Genomic DNA, 23,250 nt, shown 5'->3' on the forward strand with positions numbered 1-23,250 from the left:
CACTTTTGGAACAAGGTCTGCGACAAGGTTACAGAACGAAGCGGCGACCGTCATTTTGCACAACAACGCTCGGGCGGATATGGCGCAAGTCTTAACGATTCATTCACTCGATGCGGCTGGTATCTGCTGCACCACCCACCACATTCCCTGGGCCTAAGATGAAGGAAGCACCTCAAGGGCTTCGTTTTAGAATTGTTACAGAGATTATTCGGGCAGTAGACACTCTGCTCGAAGTATCAACACAACTGACTCCGCTAAGGGTATCTTGCGACGTCCACTTTGCTGGCACCGGCTAATACACCGTGGTAGTGACTACTTTTGAGGAACAGTTGTAAGCCGGCCGGGGTGGCCGAGCGGTTCTAGGCGCTACAGTCTGGAACCTCGCGACCGCTACGGTCGCAGGCTCGAATCCTGCCTCGAGCATGGATGTGTGTGATGTCCTTAGGGCAGTTAGGTTTAAGTAGTTCTAAGTTCTAGGGAACTGATGAGCTCAGATGTTAAGTCCCATAGTGCTCAGGGCCATTTCAACAATGTTTTTAACAGTTGTAAATGCCGGGTGGTTATGATTAAACTTTTGCTATTTAACACGTTACAACACGAAACCAAATTACCATACGAGGATCAAACTTGGTAGCATTAATGTCAAGGATATGCGGAAGAAAAATAATCCAGAATCAATCCAATTGAAACGGTTTTAATGTGCTGGTACTGTACATTATACCATTACATACCGTTATCATTACTGGTACCGGCTAGAAAATTTAAAAAGGGAAATGGATAGGTTAAAGTTACATATAATGCGAATTAGTGAAGTTCGGTGGCAGGAGAAACAAGACTTGGGGTCAGGTGAATACAGGGTTATAAATAGAAAATCAAATAGGGATAATGCAGGAGTAGCTTCTGTAAAGTTTGGAAGGTAGGAGACGAGGTACTGGCAGAAGTAGAGCTGTGAGTACCGGACGTGAGTCGTGCTTCGGTAGCTCAGTTGGTAGAGCACTTGCCCGCGAAAGGCAAAGGTCCCGAGTTCGAGTCTCGGTCGGGCACACAGTTTTAATCTGCCAGGAAGTTTCAGGTTTAATAATGAATAGGAAAATAGGAATGCGGGTAAACTACTACAAACAGCATAGTGAAAGCATTATTGTGGCCAAGATAGACACGAAGCCCACGCCTACCACAGTAGTACAAGTTTATATGCCAACTAGCTCCGCAGATGACCAATAGATTGATGAAATGTATGATGAAATAAATGACAGATTCAGAAGGATGTAGGTTGCAGTAGGTACTGGGAGATGAAGAAGCTTGCACAGGACAGAGTAGCATGGAGAGCTGCATCAAACCAGTCTCTGGACTGAAGGCCACACCAACAACAACCATTACTGCTACAAAAGGAGGCCAATATGGCGACCATCCGTGTCCAGAAGAGCCTGAAAGCGCAGGATTGCATTCAGCACAGCAAAACGAAGCATGTCCCTAGGTATGCTGCCTACCTCTCTCGTTATAACGCGCTCCAGATCAGCACATGGGTGAATGTTCCCCTGGTAATTGGTTCAAATGGCTCTGAGTACATGTGTGAATGTTCCCCTGGTAATTGGTTCAAATGGCTCTGAGCACTATGGGACTTAACTTCTGAGCTCATCAGCCCCCTAGAACTTAGAACTACTTAAACCTATATAACCTAAGGACAACACACACATCCATGCCCGAGGCAGGATTCGAACCTGCGACAGTAGCGGTCTCGCGGCTCCAGACTGTAGCGCCTAGAACCGCTCGGCCACCCCGGACGACTACCATATTTGGTACTCGTACGGTAATTAGTTTCCGTGTTATAGCGTTTCAAATAGGGAAAGATTAATTATAACCACCCGGTAAATAATTGCCACTATCAAAGTTCCTGCCTTCGCAGATGTAAGCGCACATGGATCAGTCTTGTCCGCATTACAAGCCTGGAAGTTCTCCATCAGTACAACACGTTAGCTCTCCATTCATTGTCTGAGATGTGAGTACGGATCCAAGAATAATATCTGTGCTTGGTGGGAGGACGGGGGGTGGGGGGCGACAGGATTGCTAAATGCGTCTGCCCTATTCATCGCTCGCTTCTGTATCGAATGCGGAACTGAACTGCTACCACTTCGAGTCGCTATTTCTGCGCTCCATCTTATTTACGGAAGCTCCATCTAGAGAAGTAAAAACTAAACGATTCGATTCTGTTTCAGTCATGAAACTAAATTATTTTCAAGATATCATTACTATTATCACAGTTTTGCAAGACTCTAATACTGATTTTATAAATTATCAATGATTAGTGGTTCTCAATTGGTAGCATTAATGCGGTCGAGATTGCAGGTTCCTCACATATGTTGTGCTCTGTCCTGTACGTACATATACGTAGCAAATGCTAAATATCTCACAAAAATGTCTCCTCCAAGTAGTAGATAATATCTGCAGTAGTACAGAAATTGCTTCATTACTCGCTTCGAAACAGGTAAATCAACTAATTGACAGCACGACACAGCTGTAACTACATAAGGGCTGCTGTAGTGCTGTACACAGTAGTATTAGTACTGTTGCTACTATTACTACACTACTGGCCATTAAAATTGCTACACCAAGAAGAAATGCAGATGATAAACGGGTATTCATTGGACAAATATATTATACTAGACCTGGCATGTGATTATATTTTCACGCAATCTGGATGCGTAGATCCTGAGCAATCAGTACCCAGAACAACCACCTGTGGCCGTAACAAAGGTCTTGATACGCCTGGGCATTGAATCAAACAGAGCTCGGATGGCGTGTACAGGTACAGCCGCCTATGCAGCTTCAACACCATACCGTAGTTGATAAAGAGTAGTGACTGGCGTATTGTGACGAGGCAGTTGCACGGCCACCATTGACCAGACGTTTTCAATTGGTGACAGATCTGGAGAATGTGCTGGCCAGGGCACCAGTCGAACATTTTCTGTATCCAGAAAAGCCCATACAGGACCTGCAACATGCGGTCGTCCGTTATCCTGCTGAAATGTAGGGTTTCGCAGGGATCGAATGAAGGGTAGAACCACGGGTCGTAACACATCTGATAAGTAATGTCCACTGTTCAAAGTGCCGTCAATGCGAACAAGAGGTGACCGAGACGTTTAACCAATGGCACCCCATACCATTACGCCGGATGACACGCCAGTATGGCGATGACGAATAGACGCTTCCAATGTCCGTTCACCGCGGTGTCGTCAAACACGGATGCGACCATCATGATTTATTTGAAAAAATTTCGTTTTACCATTCGTGCAGCCAGGTTTGTCGTCGAGTACACGATCGCAGGCGCTCCTGTCTGTGATGCAGCGTCAAGGGTAACCGCAGCCACGGTCTCCGAGCTGATAGCCCGTGCTGCTGCAAACGTCGTCGAACTGTTCGTGCAGATGGTTGTTGTCTTGCAAACCTCACCATCTGTTGACTCAGGGATCGAGACGTGGCTGCACGATCAGTTACAGCCATGCAGATAAGATGTCTGTCATCTCGACTGCTAGTGATACGAGGCCGGTGGGATCCAGCACGGCGTTCCGTATTACCCTGCTGAACCCACCGATACCATATTGTGCTAACGCTGGATCTCGACCAACGCGAGCAGCAATGTCGCGATACGATAAACCGCAATCGCGATAGGCTACAATCCGACCTTTATCGATGGCACGCATTTCTCCTCCTTACACGAGGCATCACAACAACGTTTCACCAGGCAACGCCGGTCAACTGCTGTTTATGTATGAGAAATCGGTTGGAGACTTTCCTCATGTCAGCAGGTTGTAGCTGTGGCCACCGGCGCCAACCTTGTGTGAATGCTCTGAAAAGCTAATCATTTGCGTATCACAGCATCTTCTTCCTGTCGGTTAAATTTCGCGTGTCTAGCACCTCATCTTCGTGGTGTAGCAATTTTAATGGCCAGTAGTGTATCAGTGGCTGCGGTCAGGGACATAGCAGTAACAGCCTGGAGTCGTCCAATATTTGCGAGTTCAGAAGGAAGGAGTGCAGGAATCAAGTAATTTAAGAACACTGGGTTATTTGAACTTGTTTGATTTTAAATGCAGTTGCAGTGTACAGGTCAAGCAAGTGCCGCAGTGCAGAGGAATAATGTTGGGGAAGTACGTTTTGTGACAAGTGTCTAGCCACACTGTGGATAGTTAGCTGTCCTTTCTAAGAAGAAGTTGTGAGTGGCCCTTGCGATGCACCACGAAGTTCTTCGCCATTCATTCTAAAACACACACACACACATACACGGAAACTATATATCATACATTTTTCATCATTTTAAAAATAAAAGTGTTCCAAGAAAAAATCTTTCATTCTACACTTCAGTTAGACGCTAAAGTTGGTGATAATGTGGTGGACCGGGGGGGGGGGGCAACAGACGACAGGGGGGGGGGGGGAGGTTGGAGTACTAGCTAATGTCTGATTGCACTCAGGGGTAATGGTCTAACAAAGGTTAGGAACAACTGATCTAGAGCGAAATCGTTATAGTACTTCTCGCCAGTACGGAGTACTTTCAGGAAAATAACTTTTCTTCTTTCACGAACGGGTCGCTTATAAGGAAGCGAAATCGCCACTTGTTGACCCAGTGTTAACGAACACTGCAAGACTATAGTCTCGCTAATCCCCGCTCCCTTTTAGAAAAGCGAGTTTTTCACGCATATCGATATTTATGACGTCATATTTCCTGAACTATGTATCGTACAATTAAATTATTTTGGAGGTGTTTTTTAATTATCGTTTTGAAATTAAAAGAGACGTGCTAAGATATCTCAATAACTTTATTTTTACACGAAAGCCTGTACGTTACTCTACTTTTCTACATAATTTCCGTCAATATTGAGGCACTTGTCATAACGTAGTGCCAGTTTTTGAATACCCTCCTCACAGAAGTGCGCCGCCTGACTTGTTAACCACTGCATCACCACTGTTTCTGTGGTGTCACCGCCAGACACCACACTTGCTAGGTGGTAGCTTTTAAATCGGCCGCGGTCCGCTAGTATACGACGGACCCGCGTGTCGTCACTGTCAGTGATGGCAGACCGAGCGCCGCCACACGGCAGGTCTAGAGAGACTTCCTAGCACTCGCCCCAGTTGTACAGCCGACTTTGCTAGCGAAGCTACACTGACAACTACGCTCTCATTTGCCGAGACGATAGTTAGCAGCTACGTCATTTGCTACGACCTAGCAAGGCGCCATTACCAGTATAGATATTGAGATTATAACATGTACCGTCAAGAGTGATGTACACCAATTGTGGATTAAAGTTAAGTATTATATCAACTACGTACTTAACTGTTCCAGACCTCACGCCAGTCAGCGTGTAATTAAACGCGTGCATTTCGGCCTCCTTTAGCAACACAGTGTTGGCTCTTCTGCCAACACTTCAGTTTCGACTTCGCCATCGCCTCGAAGACGCTGACCGCCCAGGTGTTTCTTCAGGTGCAGGAGCAGACGGCAGTCACTGGGCGCAAGATCGGGGCTGTACGGAGGATGATCTAGAGTTTCCCATCGAAAAGATGTGATGAGAGCTTTGGTGTGATTCGCCACATGCGGACGGGCATTGTCTTGCAGCAAAACGGTGCCCTTGCTCAACTTCCACGGACTGTTGCTTTGATTCTGGTGTGACGTAGGCCACCCACGTTTCATCGCCCGTAACAATTCGGCTTAAGAAATCATCACCGTCGTTGTGGTACCGCTCGAGGAAAGTCAATGCACTGTCTAAAAGTTTGGCTTTGTGCACATCCGTGAACTTTTTCGGTACCCAACGTGCGCACTATTTTCGGTAATTCGAGTGCTCGGTCACCGTACTATAAAAAACACTACGAGAAACATTAGGAAAGCCATCCCGCAGGGAGGAAATCGTAAAGCGTCTGTTTTCTCTCGCCTTATTGTCCACTTCCTGCACCAAACTTTTATTAACGACCGAAGGACGTCCACTCCGTTGTTAATCGTGCACATTTGTGCGGCCATCTTTAAATGCTCTCACCCACTTTCTTACCATTCCGTCACTCATAATGTTTTCTCCGTAAACTGCACAGATCTCACGACGAATATCGATCGCTTTTAGGCCTTTAGCACTAAGAAATCTTACAACAGCCCGTACTCCACAGAAGCCGGGACTCACGATTATCGGAGGCATCTTCAACACTCAGTACACAACGTAAACAAGCAAGAATCAGACTGTGATGGCGTCAGTGCGTAGATTAAGGTACGGGCTTTCATGCAAAAAATAAAATTATTGAGATATTTGAGCAAGTCTTCTTTTAATTTCAAAACGGTACTTACTTAAAAAACACGCCTGTTACATTCAACAATATACGCAGGTAATGCCTGCAAAATGTGTTGCGAACAGAGACTGCAGCGCAGAAGTACAGGGCTATTACAAATGATTGAAGCGATTTCATAAATTCACTGTAGCTCTATTCATTGACATATGGTCACGACACACTACATATACGTAGAAAAACTCAAAGTTTTGTTCTGCTGAAGTCGCACTTCAGGTTTCTGCCGGCAGAGCGCTCGAGAGCGCAGTGAGACAAAATGGCGACAGGGGCCCAGAAAGCGTATGTCGTGTTTGAAATGCGCTCACATCAGTCAGTCATAACAGTGCAACGACACTTCAGGACGAAGTTCAACAAAGATCCATTCGGCGATGGTATGCGCAGTTTAAAGCTTCTGGATGCCTCTGTAAGGGGAAATCGACGGGTCGGCCTGCAGTGAGCGAAGAAACGGTTGAACGCGTGCGGGCAAGTTTCACGCGTAGACCGCGGAAGTCGACGAATAAATCAAGCAGGGAGCTAAACGTACCACAGCCGACGGTTTGGAAAATCTTACGGAAAAGGCTAAAGCAGAAGCCTTACCGTTTACAATTGCTACACTTCCATCATGATGTTCGGCATTTCTTGAACAGGAGATTGGAAAACCGATGGATCGGTCGTGGTGGAGATCATGATCAGCAATTCATGTCATGGCCTCCACGCTCTCCCGAATTAACCCCGTGCGATTTCTTTCTGTGGGGTTATGTGAAAGATTCAGTGTTGAAACCTCCCCTACCAAGAAACGTGCCAGAACTGCGAGCTCGCATCGACAATGCTTTCGGACTCATTGACGGGGACATGCTGCGCCGAGTGTGGGAGGAACTTGATTATCGGCTTGATGTCTGCCGAATCACTAAAGGGGCACATATCGAACATTTGTGAATGCCTAAAAAAATTTTTTGAGTTTTTGTGTGTGTGTGCACAGCATTGTGAAAATATCTCAAATAATAAAGTTATTGTAGAGCTGTGAAGTCGCTTCAATCATTTGTAATAACCCTGTAATAAATTGAAACGTTGCGCCAGATGCTGAGGTTTTACTGCACGGACTGCGAAGATACAATAAGCGATAAATTTTTATCCTTTCATTATTTTGTTGGGGTGAGTCAGCGCGGAAACATTTCAAAACGGTTTGAAATTGTGTTAAAGCTTGTGCATTCATTCTCAAACACTGATAAATATTGTCTGTTTACATTTCAGACAAGCGAAGCTGACGGTGGGTAATTCATCCGGTTTCTCCGAGTGGTATTTTTATTTTTTTTTTTTTCAAACGTCGATCGGTGGCGAAATGAAAATCACAATGATAATCCAGAGAACCTTTGCGCGGATGTACTGCGATTGTCTCTAGTATGCCCTCTATCGCCTCTCGGCGTACAGTGAGCACGTAAAGATGCCTAGAAAATAGTGGCTTCTGCCAAGTGCGAATTGTCTCTTGAGCCTTTCGCCTCGTTTCAGTCAGCCCATATAACTTCATGACAATTGAAGACATGCGCGAAAAAATTGGCTAATCCAAAAACGTACAAGGTTACAGATAATTAAAACTTTGAACATAGCTGCTAAGGTTCAGTGACGGTATCAGTTTTATATTAGAAACAAATAAGCCCTCGGTCACAAACATTAAGTCAAAATTGACCAGGTTTCGACGCTACTATGAGCGTCGTCTTCAGAATTAGACTACCTGTACTAAAACATTACGTATATAGTACATTAATAAAATTAAAGTTTGTACTGACTCGAAAAGATGCAGTACTTACAAGTCACATATTAAAAAAGATCTTGTTGCAACCCCTGTCCACAGTACGAGCAGCCCTTAGCTGGCTTGCCATCTGACAAGTCTTCATGACGTCGCCTTCCGGCCGAGATCTTTTTTAATATGTGACTTGTAAGTACTGCATCTTTTCGAGTCAGTACAAACTTTAATTTTATTAATGTAGTATACACCTAATGTTTTAGTACAGTTAGTCTAATTCTGAAGCCGACGCTCATAGTAGCGTCGAAACCAGGTCAATTTGACTTAATGTTTGTGAGCGAGGGCTTATTTGTTACAATATAATTACAGATAATTGTTGCCGCCTGTTGCTGGGTAGGGGAACTATGAACTGACGTTGGTCTCAGCTCTAAGTGATATTTAGCGGTGAGGCCAATGTTGGATATAGAAACAGTCCCTAAGGCTATCCGAAACACTTGACCTATCTCTCTTATTACCAACAGAACAAAGTATGACCACCGGGAAACCCCTTCTTATGCGCGGCGTTTCGGAACATATTAGTTATGCACACGCAGTCGGATGCAGACCGACTTATGATACGGGTAAAAGTGAACAGTGTTACGTTATGTGATCAAAAGTATCAGGACACCTGCCTGAAAATGACTTACAAGTTCGTGGCGCCCTCCATCGGTAATGCTGGAATTCAATATGGTGTCGGCTCACCCTTAGCCTTGATGACAGCTTCCACTCTCGCAGGCATACGTTCAAGCAGGTGCTGGAAGGTTTGTTGGGGGAACGGCAGCCCATTCTCCACGGAGTGCTGCACTGAGGAGAGGTATCGATGTGGGTCGGTGAGGCCTGGCACGAAGTCGGCGTTCCGAAACATCCCAAAGGTGTTCTGTAGGATTCAAGACTCTGTGCAGGCCAGTCTATTACAGGGATGTTACTGTCGTGTAACCACTCCGCCACAAGCCGTGCATTATTAACAGGTGCTCGACCGTGTTGAAAGATGCAATCGCCATCCCCGAATTGATCTTCAACAGTGGGAAGCAAGAAAGTGCTTAAAACATCGATGTACGCCTGTTCTGTGATAGTGCCACGCAAAACAACAGGAGGTGCAAGCCCCCTCCATGAAAAACACGACCACACCATAACACCACCGCCTCCGAATTTTGCTGCTGACACTACACACGCTGGCAGATGACGTTCACCGGGCATTCGCCATACCCACACCCTGCCATCGGGTCGCCACATTGTGTACCGTGATTCGTCACTCCGCACAACGTTTTTCCACTGTTCAATCGTACAATGTTTACTACCTCCTTACAGCAAGCGGGGCGTCATTTGGCATTTACCGGTGTGGTGTGAGGCATATCAGCAGCCGCTCGACCGTGAAATCCAAGTTTTCTCACCTCCCGCCCAACTGTCATAGTACTTGCAGTGGATCCTGAGGCAGTTTGGAATTCCTGTGGTGGTGGTGGTTAGTGTTTAACGTCCCGTCGACAACGAGGTCATTAGAGACGGAGCGCAAGCTCGGGTTAGGGAAGGATTGGGAAGAAAATCGGCCGTGCCCTTTCGAAGGAACCATCCCGGCATTTGCCTGAAACGATTTAGGGAAATCACGGAAAGCCTAAATCAGGATGGCCGGAGACGGGAATGAACCGTCGTCCTCCCGAACGCGAGTCCAGCGTGCTAACCACTGCGCCACCTCGCTCGGTGGAATTCCTGTGTGATGGTCTGGACAGATGTCTGCCTGTTACACATTACGACCCTCTTCAACTGTCGGCGGTCTCTGTCAGCCCACAGATGAGGTCGGCCTGTACGCTTTTGTGCTGTACGTGTCCCTTCACGTTTCCACTTGACTATCACACCGGAAACAGTGGACCTAGGGATGTTTAGGAGTGTGGAAATCTAGCGTACAGACGTATGACACAAGTGACACCCAATCACCTGACCACGTTCGAAGTCAGTGAGTTCCTCAGAGCGCCCCATTCTGCTTTCTCACGATGTCTAATGACTACTGAGGTCGCTGATATGGAGTACCTGCAAGCAGGTGGCAGCACAATGCACCTGATATGAAAAACGCCCGGCCGCTGTGGCCGAGCGATTGTAGGTGCATCAGTCCGGAAACACGCGGCTGCTACGGTCGCAGGTTCGAATCCTGCCTCGGGCATGGACGTGTCTGATGTCCTTAGGTTAATTAGGTTTAAGTAGTTCAAGTCTAGGGGACTGTTGACCTCACGTGTTAAGTTGGTTGGTTGGTTGGGTTGGGGAAGGAGACCAGACAGCGTGGTCATCGGTCTCATCGGATTAGGGAAGGATTGGGAAGGAAGTCGGCCGTGCCCTTTCTGAGGAACCATCCCGGCATTTGCCTGGAGTGATTTAGGAAAATCACGGAAAACCTAAATCCGGATGGCCGGACGCGGGATTGAACCGTCGTCCTCCCGAATGCGAGTCCAGTGTCTAACCACTGCGCCACCCTGCTCGGTCACGTGTTAAGTCCCACAGTGCTTAGAGCCATTTGAAAAACGTATGTTTTAGGGGGTGTCCGGATACTTTTTATCACATTGTGTACGCGAGTAAAAGCGCAAGGAAATGTAATTAATGTCTTACAGACAGAGAGGGTGGAGCGGGGGAGGGGGGGGGCACCAAATGATGCATGGCTTGCGTGGAAAAATGTCCTCAAATTAGTCGTGCGTCTGTGAGAACGGCTTCACTTGGCTTGCGGCGCACACACGCACAAGTGCAGGCGAAGTGGGTGTTCGGAGGCGGTCGTGCATGAGAAAGTTAACTGGAGCGAATGCGCTGGCAGACGGCCACATCCACCCGGCGCGTCTTATGCAATGGCGTCGCCTTTGCTCTTGACCTTCGGCCGTGGAAAGCGAGGCCGGCACGGCACGCCCTACCTTAAGCTTCCGCGCTCGCAAAGACAGCGCCCACACACGACTCTCTAGGGAGCGCATGGATCGAGAACGCAAATGGCACAACATGCATATATTATATCTCCAGATTTACACTCCTGGAAATTGAAATAAGAACACCGTGAATTCATTGTCCCAGGAAGGGGAAACTTTATTGACACATTCCTGGGGTCAGATACATCACATGATCACACTGACAGAACCACAGGCACATAGGCACAGGCAACAGAGCATGCACAATGTCGGCACTAGTACAGTGTATATCCACCTTTCGCAGCAATGCAGGCTGCTATTCTCCCATGGAGACGATCGTAGAGATGCTGGATGTAGTCCTGTGGAACGGCTTGCCATGCCATTTCCACCTGGCGCCTCAGTTGGACCAGCGTTCGTGCTGGACGTGCAGACCGCGTGAGACGACGCTTCATCCAGTCCCAAACATGCTCAATGGGGGACAGATCCGGAGATCTTGCTGGCCAGGGTAGTTGACTTACACCTTCTAGAGCACGTTGGGTGGCACGGGATACATGCGGACGTGCATTGTCCTGTTGGAACAGCAAGTTCCCTTGCCGGTCTAGGAATGGTAGAACGATGGGTTCGATGACGGTTTGGATGTACCGTGCACTATTCAGTGTCCCCTCGACGATCACCAGTGGTGTACGGCCAGTGTAGGAGATCGCTCCCCACACCATGATGCCGGGTGTTGGCCCTGTGTGCCTCGGTCGTATGCAGTCCTGATTGTGGCGCTCACCTGCACGGCGCCAAACACGCATACGACCATCATTGGCACCGAGGCAGAAGCGACTCTCATCGCTGAAGACGACACGTCTCCATTCGTCCCTCCATTCACGCCTGTCGCGACACCACTGGAGGCGGGCTGCACGATGTTGGGGCGTGAGCGGAAGACGGCCTAACGGTGTGCGGGACCGTAGCCCAGCTTCATGGAGACGGTTGCAAATGGTCCTCGCCGATACCCCAGAAGCAACAGTGTCGCTAATTTGCTGGGAAGTGGCGGTGCGGTCCCCTACGGCACTGCGTAGGATCCTACGGTCTTGGCGTGCATCCGTGCGTCGCTGCGGTCCGGTCCCAGGTCGACGGGCACGTGCACCTTCCGCCGACCACTGGCGACAACATTGATGTACTGTGGAGACCTCACGCCCCACGTGTTGAGCAATTCGGCGGTACGTCCACCCGGCCTCCCGCATGCCCACTATACGCCCTCGCTCAAAGTCCGTCAACTGCACATACGGTTCACGTCCACGCTGTCGCGGCATGCTACCAGTGTTAAAGACTGCGATGGAGCTCCGTATGCCACGGCAAACTGGCTGACACTGACGGCGGCGGTGCACAAATGCTGCGCAGCTCGCGCCATTCGACGGCCAACACCGCGGTTCCTGGTGTGTCCGCTGTGCCGTGCGTGTGATCATTGCTTGTACAGCCCTCTCGCAGTGTCCGGAGCAAGTATGGTGGGTCTGACAGACCGGTGTCAATGTGTTCTTTTTTCCATTTCCAGGAGTGTATTACTGCTGTCTGTCAGACATTTTATTCCATCTGGTAATTTATCAAAACGTTTTACAGCAGCATATTTTACCCCTTTCTGTGCCAAAGATAGGTTAAGTAAACGATAGTGTAGGTCTTTCTTTCCTGGTATTGTAATCATGGATGTCGCTGTTGATTTTAAACTGGCCCATGTTGTTGGGAAAAAATTTCATTACTGAGTAAATGTACTGTGAAGCAATTGTAAGAATTCCTAACATTTTAAACAGATGCCTACAAGATGCGCGCCTATGAACGCCACACATTATTCTAACTACTTTTCTTTTGAGCAGTGATTAGCTTTTGCCCAAGTGTTGAGTTGCCCCATAATATTATTCCGTATGACATCAGAGAGTGGAAGTATGCAAAGTATATAAGCTTACTAATTTCTACATCCTTAAAATTGGCAATTATTCTGGTTGCATAAGTTGCTGAACCTAGTAGGTTTAGGAGATCAAAAATATGACTTTTCCAATTAAGATTCTTATCTACATGAACACCCAAAAACAGTATGCTCTACCCTGGCTACAGACTTCTGTTGTTGTGTTATTTTTATTGAAGGAACTGTACTCCTTGCAGCAGAAAATTGGATGTACTGTGTTTTTTCAAAGTTCAGAGCAAGCCCATTCGCAGAAAACCAGTTAATAACTTTTCCAAAGACCTTATTTTCATCATTTTCTGTTGGAGTTTCTTTTACTGGATTAATAATTATGTTCGTATCATCAGCAAACAGTGTCAGTTCAGTATCTTGTTTCACACAAGAAGGGATGTCATCCACATATATCAAGAACAGGAGGGGACCCATGATCGAACCCTGTGGAACACCTAATGTTAGATGAGGTGGCAAACTCCTTTGAATCACTTGAAGCATATAAAGAGACTTTTTGCTTCCTGTTGTGTGGAGTAGACGCCCCAAAGCCGAGTTCCTATAGGCACAGAAAACTAGCCCACGGGCAAACACCAGTCCCAGCCATTTTGCCTATGGCGACACATTACTGACACCCTTTCGTCCGAGCTGGCATGAGAATACATCTCCATATGCAGCTAGACTCTGGAAGCATCTCTACGGTGTGTGGCGGAGGGTGGTTTGTGTATCAGTGTCACTTCCCTTTATTGTTGCAGTCGCGAACGCTTCGCGAGAACGACGATTGCTGTTAAGCCTCCGCGAGATATACGTGAGAGAAAGCAATCTCTGTGTACAAAAGGAAATGTCCTGACTTATCATAATTCAGCCGAAACCACTAACGATGGAAACTTGAAATTTGGCCAGGGTTTGGTTCTTAGCCGGCCAGGGTGGCCGAGCGGTTCTAGGCGCTGCAGTCTGGAACCGCGCGACCACTACGGTAGCAGGTTCGAATCCTGCCTCGGGCATGGATGTGTGTGATGTCCTTAGGTTACTTAGGTCTAAGTAGTTCTAAGTTCTATGGCACTGATGACCTCAGATGTTAAGTCCCGTAGTGCTCAGAGCCATTTGAACCATTTTTTTATACCACTTTACCTTTCACTACGAGTAAATTTCTAAGGGGGAAAGTGGAAATCCAACTTGTAGGGACTATAAGAAGGAATTTAAGGTATAAATAACTAAAATGTCTGCAGTAAAAGGTATTATGTCATTTGTACATTTCATCAAATGAATCACAAATTATTGTTGTTGTTGTATCAAGATCCAGCTACTGCCTGGTCTGGGTTGGTACTACAGATATTTAGCAAAGTTAGTTTCAGAGGGTGGCTGGATCCCCTTCCTGTCACTACCCCCTAACGCCCGGGACGGAAGTAGTTGAAAAATGTGTGTGAAATCTTATCGGACAACTGCTAAGGTCATCAGTCCCTATGCTTACACACTACTTAACCAAAATTATCCTAAGGACAAACACACACACCCATGCCCGAGGGAGGACTCGAACCTCCGCCGGGATCAGCCGCACAGACGGAAGTAGTGTGCCCCAACTGTCTACGTCTAGTGTAAACTGTGAAATAGTGTGAACGTGCTACAAATGTCTACGAGTCGTGTAACTGAGGCGGGACGTGGGGACCAGCCCGGTATTCACGTAGTGGGATGTGGAAAACCGCCTAAAAACCACGCCCAGGCCGTCTGGCACACCGGCCCTTCGTCGGTAATCCACCGGGAGGATTCCATCCGACGCTGTCGCGCCTACCCGAGTCCAGGAAGCAGCGCATTTGCGCTCTCGGATAACCTGACGCGTACGAATTACTGTAAAGCATGAATTTACATCAAACGACACGCAAAACCTTTCATTTCTCAGAACTGAGAAGAAATTGACCTTTCAGCGCCACACATAGAAATCCACGCACACCCCTCAAATTCCCCAGAGGGCGTGAATTTCTGTCCGAGCCGTAAGGCGCAGACGGTGGAGTTAGAACCGTCGACGTTGACAAACCACAGAAAGGCAGCGGTAGGGCGACGGCTCGGTCTAATGGGGCACGTCTTCTCCTGGCTTCCCTCCTGAACACGTGCGAGCGCGCGCACACACACACACACACACACACACACACACACACAGAAGGCGGCAGCGAAGGTTCAGGGCATCCCGTGCTATTCTGAGAACCGACCAGACGACCAACTCGGGCTGCAGCGGTGTGAAATACAAATAAAAAAAGGGAAGCAAACCGATGGAACTAGGTGGGAAGCAACGAGGCAGCGATAAACGGGACGCAGAGTATCTGGCGACAGCCGCCGTGGGGCCGGTAAACTCGTGGGCGCGGCTAACTCGGGAAACGAGTCTCACTGCTGTCACTAAAGGTGTTGACAAAATATCGATATCAGGACGCACCCACCAAACATCGATATAATCAGGCGACTACTCGCCACATATCGATATCATAAAGCCAATGTCGACTCCGATATTTTTATTTTATATTATTTTCACAAATTTCGGAACATATTTGAAGTTGTCCTTTTGTTGATGTAGTAGAGCATAATTGTGCATTCACTGTGTCAAGGAGTCTTACCACTTTTTGAGCTTTCCAAATCTCCAATCTCTCTCTTTACCTGTTCAAAAAAGTGGCTCTGAGCACTATGGGACTTAACTTCTCAGGTCATCAGTCCCCTAGAACTTAGAACTACTTAAACCTAACTAACCTAAGGACATCACACACATACATGCCCGAGGCGGGATTCGAACCTGCGACCGTAGCGGTCGCTCGGCTCCAGACTGTATCGCCTAGTACCGCACCGCCACTCCGGCCGGCTCTTTACCTGTAAGGAGCAAATACACTGAAGAGCCAAAGAAGCAGCTACACCTGCTTAATATCGTGTAGGGCCAAGGCGAGCACGCAGATGTGCTCCAACACGACGTGGCACGGACTCGACTAATGTCTGAAGTAGTGCTGGAGGGAACTGACACCATCAATCCTGCAGGGCTGTCCATAAATCCGTACAAATACGAGTGGGTGGAGATCTCTTCTGACCAGTACCTAGGAAGGCATCCCAGATATGCTCAATAATGTTTGGGGAGTTTGGTGGCCAGCGTGTTTAAACTCAGAAGAGTGTTCCTGGAGCCATTCTGTAGCAATTCTGGACGTGCGGGATGTCGCATTGTAATGCTGGAATTGCCCAAGTCCGTCGCAACGCACAATGGACACGAACTGATGCAGGTGATCAGACAGGATGTTTACGTACGTGTCATTTGTCAGAGTCGTATCTAGACGTATCAGTGGTCCCGTATGACTCCAAATCCACACGTCCCACACCACTACAGAACTTCCACCAGCTTGAACATTCCCCTGCCGACATGAAGGGTCCATGGGTTCATGAGGTTGTCTCCATACCTGTACACGTCCATCTGCTCGATACAGTTTCAAACAAGACTCGTCCGACCAGGTAACATGTTCCCAGTCATCTATAGCTCAATGTCGGTGTTGACGGGCCCAGACGCGGCGTAAAGCTTCGTGTTGTGTCGTCAACAAGGATACACGAATGGCCCTTCAGCTCCGAAAGCTCATACTGATGAAGTTACGTTGAACGGTTCGCATACTGACACTTGTTGATGGCCAGCGTTGAAATCTACAGCAATTTGCGGAAGGGTTGCACTTCCGTCACGTTGAACGATTCTCTTCAGTCATCGTTGCTCCCGTTCTTGCAGGATCTTTTTCCGGCCGCAGCGACGTAGGAGATTCGATGTTTTGCCGGATTCCTGATATTCACGGGACGCGCGTGGAATCGTCGTGCGGAAAAAAACCCCACTTCATCGCTACCTGGGAGATGCTCTTGCGCCGACTATAACACCACGCTCAAACGCACCCAGCTCGAAAAATTTTTTATCGTGACACTCTATTTGCTCATTCAGCATCACTGCCGGATTCTGTTTATTATGTAAAAAAAATTTCCAGGCTCTCTAGAATGGTTCCGTTTTCTGTTATTTACAGTCAATCAAATTTATGTTAAACCAAGGTGAGTAGTAATTACATACAATAAACCGTGTTAAACGCCGTTGATTGCCGATGGAGGTGTTGCTGTCTATTCACGTGACCCAGTACGCTATTTAAGCCCATACGAAACCAGATGGCAGTCATAAGAGTCGAGGGGAACGAAAGGGAAGCAGTGGTTGGGAAGGGAGTGAGACAGGGTTGTAGCATATCCGCGATGTTATTCAATCTGTATACTGAGCAAGCAGTAAAGGAAACAAAATAAAAATTCGGAGTAGGTATTAAAATTCATGGAGAAGAAATAAAAACTTTGAGGTTCGTCGATGACATTGTAATTCTGTCATAGACAGCAAAGGACTTGGAAGAGCAGTTGAACGGAATGGACAGTGGCTTGAAAGGAGGATATAAGATGAACATCAACAAAACAAAATGAGGATAATCGAATGTAGTCGAATTAAGTCGGGTGATGCTGAGGGAATTAGATTAGGAAATGAGACACTTAAAGTAGTAAAGGAGTTTTGCTATTTGGGGAGCAAAATAACTGATGATGGTCGAAGTAGAGAGGATATAAAATGTAGACTGGCAATGGCAAGGAAAGCGTGTCTGTAGAAAAAGAATTTGTTAACATCGAGTACAGATTTAAGTGTCAGGAAGTCGTTTCTGAAAGTATTTGTATGGAATGAAACATGGACGATAAATAGTTTGGGCAAGAAGAGAATAGAAGCTTTCGAAATGTGGTGCTACAGAAGAATGTTGAAGACTAGATTGATAGATCACATAACTAATGAGGAGGTATTGAATAGGATTGGGGAGAAGAGGAGTTTGTAGCACAACTTGACTAGAAGAAGGGATCGGTTGATAGGGCATGTTCTGAGGCATCAAGTGATCACCAATTTAGCATTGGAGGGCAGCGTGGAGTGTAAAAATCGTAGAGGGAGACCAAGAGATGAATACACTAAGCAGATTCAGAAGGATGTGGGTTGCAATAGGTACTGGGAGATGAAGAAGCTTGCACAGGATAGAGTAGCATGGAGAGCTGCATCAAACCAGTCTCAGGACTGAAGACCACAACAACAACACGAAGGGTCAGTCTCGCACAGTTTCCTGCCGTTATGTAGACAGGAGTGACACCACCAGCTTTCGACCAATGGATAACATATTTTAAATTTACGTAATTTTAGCTGTTGTATAACGGAGTCTTTATGACAGATATCTATAATTTCACAGTGGAAACGCCCAGAAGATGACCCCTACGTCGGGTTGAAACCGGTTGGCGGTATAATAGTAATAATAAATGCTATTAAGACTGTTTATGAATTATTGAGATAACTAACATGTTGACGGAGGTGACAGTAGAACTGTTGGTGCCGTCTTGGAGGGGCCCATCTCTTTTTAGTCAGCTGGCCAACATTAAACAACTGGGACTTTCTGAATTGAGCGGCAGGCAGCGCGGCTCACCTCCGGCACGCAGCAGTGCGGCCCGGGGGCGGCGTGGCAGTGGGGGCGGCCGTGTCCTTGCTGGAGGCGGGCCCTGCGGCGGCGCCGCACCAGCTCGGCCGCCGCCTCCGCGCCGCCCCCGGCCACGCCCACGGCCTGCGCCGCCGCCTGGCGCTCCACCGCCGCCGCCAGCCGCCCCCGCTCGCAGCGCCACCAGCGCGCCGCCGCCCGCAGCGTGCGCCGGACGCGGCCGCCCGCGACGCCGCCCCCGGCGCCGCCCCCGGCCCGGACTCCCAGCCGGAACTCGCAGTACTCGAGGTCTTCGTAGTCGCCGGTCGACGTCACCGTCAGGCTTTCGTAGTCCCCACTGTCCTCCCAGCAGGCGCCGTCGGGGCTGCGGGACGTCGACTTGTACGCCTCCGTGTCGCCCTCCGTCTCCGCAGAGCCTTCGCGACTCGAAAACACCGCTTTCGTCGACTCCCCGTCAGTATCCGCCAACTTCCGCTCAGTTCCGAACTTCTCTCGGCCTTTCTGGGAATCGTCGACAGCTTTCGCGTCCTCCCGCCCGTCTTCGGCCATTTTCGGACTCGTTTCGACCAATTCCGGCTCTGTCGGGCTTTTCCCGGCCAACTTCGGCTCTTCCCGATCGGTGTCGGCCATCTTCGGACCTACCTCACTCGCTCTCGGCTCTTTCGGGAACTCCCCGGCCGACTCCGGCTCTTTCCGAACCGCGCCGGCGATTCCCGTACCTAACTCGTCCAATTTCGATTCTGCAAGATCCTCCCCAGCACACTTCGCCTCTTTCTGATCCACAGCGCCATCTTCCACTCTCTTTCCTGCAACCGTCACCACCTTCACTACCACACAACGCTGCTCAGCCTCTTTTACACTTACCCCACTATCTTCCACAACCTCCCCCTCACTCCTACACACTTTCGCCAATTTCTGTGATCCAACAGTTGCTTCCCTCTCTTCCTGAACCACATTCCTCTGACCACACTTCCCCACATCAATCGCCCCAAGCACCTCACTCTTCTCCATTTCATCGGAGCAGCCCTCAGATTTACCTCCCTTCAGTGACCTCACACCAGCCACGAAGTCTTCAGTTATATTGGTGTACCTTCCCGAGATTTTCCCCACGTCACTCAGCAGTAGACCACTTCTATCCACTTTCGTACCTCCATCTCCAACTTCCTTAGAATAGTTTGCAGCATTGTCTGCATTACCGTACAGATGAGCCCTCTCTCGATTGCCGCAAGGCAGTTCAGAATCACCACACTCTCGTGTATTACTCGAGCTGCCATTTGGGACTGTGACTGACGCCAGACTCGTCTGCATTATAACCACCTTTGTGTGACTCCGCGGTATCTCGTATAGAGAAGGCTGATCCTCACCAGCTGTTTGTCCACCGCCACCACTTGAAGTTTCGGCCGCATTAGAGGTGCTATCATCAGGAATTGCTATCTTGCCTGCAGCCTTTCCCGGCCTCCTCAACTTCTGCAGCACGCTGGTACCATACCGGAGTGTCCATTGGGAAAGACCATTAACTCTGTCAGCAGCATTCGCCAATGTACCTTTCTCTCCAGTGCGGTCTTCTGTTGCATTCGGAACACGTCGAGGTACTTCCGGTGGTTCGCGCCGTGCTTCTGCAGTTCGATCGCTCTTCGGTTCAGGTCCCTCGACGAGTACCAGTCTCTCGTAGTGCGCCCCGTCGGTCGCTTCTTGCCGAGTTTGTTGGAAAACCGGTGACACCTTCAACTCCTCATAATCAGGTCCGTCGTCATTGTCGTAACCTCTGTCTCCGGAAGCAGCAACGTTCTCACTGTTCAGATATCGCGAGCTCGCCTTTCTATCCTCGAGAGATGCCGACAGGTGACTAAACCCAGCTCTAGAGGACACGCCTTGGGAAACCTCTGGGACTGTCCGGCTGCTCATAGAGGACCCCGGACGTGAGCACTCCGCATCAGTCACTTTCGACACCTGTCTCAAGGAGCCGATTTCCTCGTACCCGGGGAAGCAGTTTGAGTACCGCTGGTTGTCCCTACCGAAGTCTACAGAGCTCGGCATCGTTTTGCTCCTCAGTCGCGGCGGCTCCACCAGACCGGTGCCGTTTTTGGAATTCTTCACTACCTTGGCATACTCTGGTATTTTGTTCTCTGACGGGTCGTTCTCCAGTGGAACGGTCTGTCCCAGTTCCAGGCTGACCGACGTCCGGAATGTCGTCACAGTCGCCCGAGGATCTCCCGGAGATACCTGGCTGTCTCTGTCGAGATCTTCCTTGCTGTTGCTGAAGAAGGAGAAGTTTATGTTGGGCATCTGCCCCATTTCGTCCCTCGCTGGGCTGGTCGAGGTGCTTCTCCTACTGCCAGAGCCGGACCCGAAGCTAGCTACGCTTCCTGGTGGTGGAGATGCCCCACCGCTAGGGGCGCTGGAGGCGCCATCCGCAACTCTGGCGCTGTCCGTCGTGGCGCTGCCGTCGCCGTCACGTGACTGGTAGGTGGGGGTTCGCTGGCGCGCCCACCAGGGCACGGAGCGGCGCCACCATCGCTTCTCCTTCGTCATATTGCACCTAACTTTCTCGTGGCAAAAGCTTCCTACCAGAAATTATTCTTTTGTTACCAGCTATTGAGACAGCTTTCAGGTACTTCAGTTGTGCACTCTAAACTCCATCTATAACACTGAATCTATTTTAAATACTGTGGCAGGTCCATCCTTGAAATATGAAAATGCCCCAGGTGCATCAATGAATTTTGTTGATTTTTTGCCGATATTACTGGCTTAATATATGCAGCTACACTACCTAACTTCAATCACTCTAGTTCTTTTTGAATGTACGCCACGAGGTAACCTTGGCTTCACTCGAGTATGAGGTGGATTTCAAGTACTTTTTCCAAAGAGTTATTTTATATCCTCTTGATGCAAACCGGTATCACATCCAGATGCTGAAATTACTCCATTACGTCTTCAAAATACACAAGGCTGGTTTAATGGTATGTACACGAATGAAATCTAGTTTTCAGCTGCTGCTAATGTATTATAGGATTGCATCTTCATTTAACATAAAGCAGTTTTTCCCAATGACTGAAAATTTGCTATCCATAGATCCAGTTTCTTAGTAGTGAATTCCTAATGTCTTTCGCAACAGGAGTTTTGGATGATAGTTATAATGCAAGTTTTAGCTTGAATCTTTGATGACCTTTGAGATCTTCTATACTCTTAACTCAACAACTTGTCACCTTTTCAATCTGGAATCTCACATGATCAGCTGTTTGAATTAATTGACAATTTTCGCATGATAGCTTTGAAACTTGCTGCGTTGGTTTATATATTTTTTAAATTGTCCTTCACTTACTTTTTAGCTTCCAGGTGTTTATTCATCTTCGTAGATACAACAAAGAATATAATCGTCTAGACGCAGTTGCACTTGTCTAGCTGACCTACTAAACACATCTTACAGATCCATTCAGTGCCAAAATGTTCACGATGTTGATACCTATCAACATTAAAAACTTACTAAGAGCAGATAGTATAAGTATTTCAGAATATGTAATTTCAAAGCACACACCACGCCGTCATTTCTTGGGTGCTTTTTATTTCAACTTGTGTCAGTGGACGTAACTGGTTGCTGGCCATAACAATTTCGAATAGTGATTTCTGTCGAAAAATTGCAGACGGCTTTCCTCTTGGCTTCCCACTTCCCTTTGCACTTCTTTTTACCCGGGCTCCTCTTCTCAAACCGCTTCTCTTTCAGCAGTCTTCGTCCACATCTAGTATTGCCCAGACGACCTCCTTCACGTAGTTGCGAAATCTGAAAATACACACCTCATGAAACAAAATTCTTTTCAGTGAGTTGGTAGCACTGGCCATTTCCTCCCGAACCTTGTGACGTGTATTGGAAACTCGGAATTTGTGACGCGCGGTTGGTAATAAGTTTCTTTTTAATCTGTGGCCACTCACCATGCAAAAGAAATTGTCCGATTATTTGATGAAGTCGAAGTACATAGATCGCAGGATTGACTTACAATCTTCGACCATAGATACTAGTAGACTGGCCTTGCTGTGCAGAAGCTATAGGGCTGGTGTGGCTCCAACATAAACCACGTGACTGTTGGCAAAACGTGGCGGGATTTCAAATGAGCGGTCTGCCATCCTGTGTTTGTATCGTATTTTACCCACATTTCTCAGTTGACTGCCAAACGCTTCCAACAAAAATTACTTTTTATTTGCGAAAAATTATGTCAGAACTACATTTGACCTGGATTTGTTCACAGTACCATTTATAAAATCTAACAAATACATCGAAGGCCCCTCTGGTGGGCAGCGGGGCGAAATTACTATAAACTATCAGTTAAAGTAAAATGTCGTTAAAATTCTTTTAAAGAGTAAGAGTGGGCTCGTGTCAAAACTCTAAACATTGGATTCGCCGCGTTATGAGCTCTAGTCACTTATAAAAGAAAATGGGATATGGGAATTATGTCAACTATAGTTCCCAAAATTGTCGACTTTAGGAGCAGGTCCATTTTAGAGTATCAATTTTAGGTGCACTTCAAAGGTTCAGTTCCTACTATTTTTACAAAAGTTTAAACTATCAGTTTAAAAAAATGATATTTTAGATGAAAGGTGAGACTCTGAAGTTTCAGAAAATAATTTTGGAACCTACATTTATTTAATAGTGTTAGAAGGTAGAAAGAAATGCTCTTCATGTGTCGACTATAGGTGCTCTTACCTTATTATAATCTCACTTGTATAAACAAAAAGGCGCGTATGTGCAGATGGCTTAAAGTTTTTCCGTTTCAGGGCCTGTACACAAAGCTGCCTTCGGTTTTCATCCTTAGGGAACCTATGAGTAAGAACGAGAAACAGCTATACTTACTTCTGTAACCGAATTATCACAGACACTTTCCAAAATGTAATACGAGTCTG

The 23,250-nt window shown here is 47.7% G+C and overlaps 1 protein-coding gene across 2 annotated transcripts in view; it reads right to left on the reverse strand.

Moving 5' to 3' along the window:
• Positions 1 to 23,250, reverse strand: part of LOC126108680 (nostrin) — a 675,422-nt gene that overhangs the window by 292,107 nt on the left and 360,065 nt on the right. The window lies entirely within an intron of this gene.

The sequence above is a fragment of the Schistocerca cancellata genome, chromosome 11 (genome assembly GCF_023864275.1).
Source record: "Schistocerca cancellata isolate TAMUIC-IGC-003103 chromosome 11, iqSchCanc2.1, whole genome shotgun sequence".
Lineage (NCBI taxonomy): Eukaryota > Metazoa > Arthropoda > Insecta > Orthoptera > Acrididae > Schistocerca > Schistocerca cancellata.